The sequence below is a fragment of the Hyposmocoma kahamanoa genome, unplaced genomic scaffold (genome assembly GCF_003589595.1).
Source record: "Hyposmocoma kahamanoa isolate Upper Pololo Valley unplaced genomic scaffold, ASM358959v1 98263, whole genome shotgun sequence".
Lineage (NCBI taxonomy): Eukaryota > Metazoa > Arthropoda > Insecta > Lepidoptera > Cosmopterigidae > Hyposmocoma > Hyposmocoma kahamanoa.
In genome coordinates this window covers 714,706-720,785 of record NW_020655550.1, presented here as the reverse complement: position 1 = coordinate 720,785, position 6,080 = coordinate 714,706, and the positions used below count along the sequence as shown (strand labels likewise).

Sequence of the window (6,080 nt, the reverse complement as noted above, 5' to 3'; positions counted from 1 at the left end):
CTTTTGCTCCTGGTAACTACATAGTTGGGTGGTGTATTAAGGAGGTCTGAGTCGGAAATAGACTTATTCATCATACTGTCCATTATACAGGAAGAATTTAATGCGCTGTGATGAAATTTGAGATGAAGTAATATCTAAGAAATTGTTGTGATAATTTGTCCTCTCAGAGGCAGTGTGCGTAGGCAGAATTCATACAGTAGGCAATATACAGTAGGCAACACGATTTCCTTATTTTACGTAGACGAAGTGGGGGGCACCAGCTAGCTTGCCTATAAAGAGTGGCTTGTCAAATAGCTAGTAATGTCCAATCCAATTATAATTTTTAACTTATTAATTACATTAATATTTTACAATGGAATTGTGTTCAAATTTTAAAGTAAAGAGGTTTCTTAAGATATCGACAAAACAATTCAACATTATTTATCAATGCATTAAATATTTAGAAATGTATTTTCCTGCGCCTGTCCTTGATATACAACGACCAAAATATAATGTCATAGTAGCACTGATATAATTTGAACACGTTTCCATGGAGATTTCATTCAACCTCGCTTATTACAATTGCATACAGTTACCGTGACGTTAAATTATGCTCCCTCAAGGAGAACTTGTGAAATGAACTTCAATGGCTACTCCTATCCTCAATCTCGACAGCTTTTCTTACGCTTTTCGACGCAGACAGATTCACTTAGCTGTAAAACAAGCACACTGTCGCCAATATGTTTGAAAACCATTACTCATAGACCCCTATTATTGTACTCAATATTTCTCACTCGTATACTATTGCAAACAGATTAGAGCCAACTCAGAGGTCATTGTTCAATGGCCAGACAGTCGCCCACGCAGGCGCCGACAAGTATCTTAGTCCGGGGAAAAGCGTATCGCTGACACGCATGACGTGAGACGATCTAAGAAGCTAAAAGAAGCATTTGATAGTAATACCTTAGTAATACTTAGAAAATTCACAGGAGCTCAGATAACTTTCCTAGATACAAATACCCGGAAACTACTCTAATTATAAGGCTGTTTGATAAATACACTCACAGGCACCAAGATCGAGGAGGTCACCAAATATTCGACTATATTTTTTTTTTGTTCGCATTTATTCTTAAAGTCTTTTATTCTTCTTCTTAATATTATATAATTTAATTTAAAAAACCGACCCCAAAAGTCATTCATTCCCTAGTTTGCCACGCTTAGAGGTGGAATATTTTCTTTAAATGCGACCACATCTAAGGTACCCTGTTTCCTACAAAAAAAGAATCATCAATATCGGTACACATAATGCCGAGTTATCGCGTAACATACATGCAAAAAACATACTGTCTTGGAGGTTCTCAATTAACCTCCTCCTTTTTTTGAAGTCGGTTAAAAAGAGGAACGCATGTTAAAACAATTAATAAATACCATTGACTTACAAATAAATGGAGGACGGGTCTAATACAAAAACCACGAAATAAATGTCCCAAGTCAACCTATTCGAAACTTAAATTGTAATGTCATCGCAGTATCGCGCTGTCAGTCGAACAAATGAAGACTAAAACGGAATATGGCGCTCTGTATACGATTTTAGCGCCTTACAAGTGCGGACACTTTTTAGCGCGGACCCGACGTCCATAATTGTAAGTCAATGATAAATACATATAGGATTCCAGGTTTCAAAATTTAAATGTCAAAAACTCATTATAAAAACAATTTGTCACAAGCAATTCAAATAGTACTATAACTACACACATTATAAACCTCTATGATGTGTTCAAAGTCCGCAAATTACGACCAGCACAAAGATAAACTGTTCTGTTAGAACAAATTTCTTATCTGTGAAAATGTTATTATTGCTTCATATTAACATCGAATTCGATGTTATTATTACATTTAAATTTCGAACGTCTCTGAAAAATATAACAATTTGATTCGACCTCAATTCTAATATCAGTCGAGATGAAGTTTTATTCAAAATGAAATGTCAATAGTAAACAATTTTGACAATCTTCACACGTTACTTGATATCGAATGATGTGATAGTTGGGGCCGACTCTAGTTTGTCTATGAATTAAATTAAAACTACGGTTGTGTGACATGCGTGAGAAAAGTTTTTATTCGCCGCCATTTCGCCAGTCGTAACATGCGGTTCCTGAACACATCACAGAGAGCTTATAATATGTGTGTAGATAAAGCAGTGTATGTAACTGTACATAATTAGGCATTAAAAAACTCGTGTGATGTTTTATTAAACTCGCCTGTCGGTTCGTTTCATCAACCCACACTAGTATTTTAATGCCTTTCATTATGTAACAGTCACATAAACTAATATTCTTGATGTATGTAACATTTTAATCGTATCGTTAATACATTATATAATTTTATGCACATGTTCTGAATATTAGTATGTTATAAGTTTTTAATGCACTAAATTAGGCAAAAGCTGAATAGCGTTGTAAAATGAGATTAAAAACCGGTTTTAAACTTTGTTAATCAGCCGCATTTTATTTTTCGTGAGTATTATCGGCTAAGGCATTGACTTACAAATAAGTCATCGCAGTATCGCGCTGTCAGTCGAACAAATGAAGACTAAAGCGGAGTTTGGCGCTCTGTATACGATTTTAGCGCCTTACAAGTGCGGACACTTTTTAGCGCGGACCCGACGTCCATATAATTGTAAGTCAATGGGCTAAGGCATCAGTTTTTTGACTAATTGTTTTCGTCGTTTTCAAGTTTCCCTACGTATCACGTTTGAATTTTCGTACTAATTATGTATGTGACCGTGCCTATTATGAGCAAACATAATTACGCCAGGTACTTGGTAAAACATAATGGAAGAACAGTAAATATTACCTCGGTAATGGTTGTCGCAAGCATCAACAATATTATAGAATTTCGTCTTGGAAATGTAATTATTTTCGTGTTCATGGACAGTGGTAACAATAGCGAATAGACAACTTCCCGGTAACGAACATTCATAGTAGAAGAGAGATTTGTAAACAAACAACAATATGTCCTTATGTGTTAAAATGTATAGTGTCTGTAATGCTCTAACGCGGTGATTTTAAATCTCCTTCCCAAGGTAGAGGTCAAACGCTTAGTTTAGGAATTTTTCCCGACTTGTGTCTCTTTTTTAAGTAATAAGTTTTTTAAATTTATTGGGGTCAACAAACAGTTACACGTTATAAATAGTACATAGCTATAACTAATAAATTGCGACTTAATGAGTATCCAACACCGTTAACCACAGATTACGTAAACAGTTTTCGGATTTTAGTATATACTACTGCGCTCCTTATTCAGTGGTTTCACCACCCACAAATAATGCCAACACTAAATCATATCAATATAATAGTGGAATTATGGGGGTATATACGAGTATACAAGTGGCCCTCCTACATACACAAAATTTACTGACTGACTGTGGCATCGTAGCTCCCAAACCACTGATGTTAATGTAGTTTTATTCAATTCAATTCTTTATTGCATTTACCATAGTGTAACATAGGATGGAAAGGCTTAAAGTAAGTTAACAGTGCATTATGGACCCTATAGGGCACTGCAAATTATATTTAGAGAAAGGGTGAGGAGAATTTACAATGTTTTGAATTTAGGAATGTTGCTTTTCATAATATACAGGTAAAGACAGGGTCAAGAGCACGTCAAGCTTGACACTTAAGATTTAAATCCAACTCTATGCCGCTTACGATAAGAACGGTGCAAAGTTCAAAGTGTCAAGCTTGACGTGCTCTTGACTGTACAACAAATGTTGCTTTGTGTTACAATCATTTTAAGTAACATTTAATGTTTTATCTCTCTGCATTTTATTAATTGTTTTCTTGAAGTATCGTTTTTATAATGGGGCTGACATGTTCAATAACGATGAAAGCCACTAAATTAAAAAAATTTAGGAATACAGAGCTAATTTTTCCCTTTGATAGATAATAACATTCCTGATAACTTTTATTCTTATGTAATTTCTTGAAAAACTGATTGTTTCAAAGAAAAAATTTTTTGTTTTTTTGTTTGGAGAAATAAACATTATATTTTTTCTCTCGAAATGTAGGAAAATGTAATGTGGGTGGTTTATTTACAGTATAAGTCCAATCATTCTCTATCAAGAAAAAAATAATCTACTTGCGGCTTTACGAGTAAAAAGGTGGCAAAATTTTAGATTTGTTATTTATTTTTAACAGAATATACTAGTTTCTACTTAACGTCATGTTATTGTAATAACATTCTCTAAATTACACTAAAATTATTATTATTATTATTATTCTGTAGTCGTAGCTCATGTATTTTATTAAAAAGGTACTTAAAAAGTTAGCAATTTTGCCGTACCTTTACTTACAAAGCCGCAAGTATGTGCGGACGAATCATTTTTTTCTACATAGAAAATGATTGGAACTATACTGTAAGTAATCCACTCTTATTACATTTTTGAACATTTTCAGATAAAAAATAAAATGTATATTTCTCCAAAAGAAAAAATGGTAATTTTTTTTCTTCGAAAATATCAGCTTTTCAAGAAATTGTACAAGAATAAAAGTTGTTAAGAATTTTATTATCTATAACATAAAAAAAATTACCTCGATACTCCACAAGTTATTCCTATGTCCAAGAATTATCAATTTGGTCCCACCGTGCGCCGCAGCGGCGAGCGGTGTGCCGTTGTTGTTACGTCGCCGTGTGTAATAAGTTTTACCATACAGATGATAACTTTATTGACTTTTTAGAGTACACTTTTTAATTTTAATTAAGTGTGGTTAAGAAACATTTCTGACTTCAATTGTCTTAATGATTATTCCGATATTTTTCACAAACTGTCAATACTGTTACCTAAAGTAAAAACGATTGCAAACATAATAAATAATAAGTCCATTCGCAATGTGTGTAAAAATATTATGTGAATTTTTTTTTATATTAAATATCAACAAAAAATACGAATGTAAGTAGCAATACATAACCTACTAGGATCGCAACTCAAATGAGATAAAGACTTAAATTTTCATCCCTTGACGAAAATTAATGCCAATACTACGAGGAATTTACATAGCTCGTTGCTATTTAACGAACCATTTTTATAGCCCGCTATAATATTCGAGGATCGTTGTTCATAACTCATGTTCGCTCTGCCAGAGCAACGCGATTCGCTGAACACGGGAAATTGGAGCTTCAGGACAAATTCCACTAAATATCCCATATTACTATTCTCTCAACCTCCACTGGCATTGTCCCTTTATCAAGTTTGTGATTTGAAATCGAAAAAAAGAGCTCAAATGCGTTCCGGCTGGAGTACCCACATTGGGCTTAATATCAATACGCATGTAGGCTTAGTTTACAATTATAATGCACAGACTCATAGCCGGCACTAGGAAAACCCTGTATCGTGGGTGTTATGGACACACGCATAGACAACCACAAATTTCACCCAAACTCGCGAGAGAAATAAGCATAGTTTACATAACGCACAAATTCATAGCCCCGTGGGAAACCCTGTATCGCGGGTGCCATGGACACACACGTAGACAACCACAAATTACACCCAAACTCACGAGATAAATAAATGTAGGCCATACAAATATTTCACCCAGCCCCTGGGCTGTTGAATCGAACCCGGGACCTCTGCATGGCAGTCCAACTGAGGAGTTCATTTACTTATATAGTAAGTAATTTCAAGGACGAACATTGATGGTGCATTTATACTAAATCTATGGTGATGCATTATTGTCTTACTTTTAAAACTAGTTCACTTTATCATCGTCTACCCATTTATACATCTCACTGATGAGTACGAGGATTGACACCGTTGTCCGTCAAACTGACTCCACGCGGCGTCCGAGGGTTGTGAAGCTTCTTTCGAGGTTTCATCACAATGTTTCCCTTTATCGAAAAGCTCATGGTCAATTTCAAATTAAACTTCGCACATAAATTCCGAAAAACTCAGTGGTGCGAACCCAGATTCGAACCCATGGCACTGGTTGAGAGGCAGTATGTCCATCCATCCATTAGGCTACAACGGCTTTTTATTCACAATCCGCTTATAATATCAAATTTGTGTTAAATCATTCATACAGTACGATTGTTTATATATGTAT

The 6,080-nt window shown here is 34.8% G+C and overlaps 1 protein-coding gene across 1 annotated transcript in view; it reads left to right on the top strand.

The window, feature by feature from the left end:
• The window catches only part of LOC113238797, a 14,218-nt gene that overhangs the window by 7,344 nt on the left and 794 nt on the right, over positions 1-6,080 (top strand). The gene's annotated exons all lie outside the window — the stretch shown is intronic.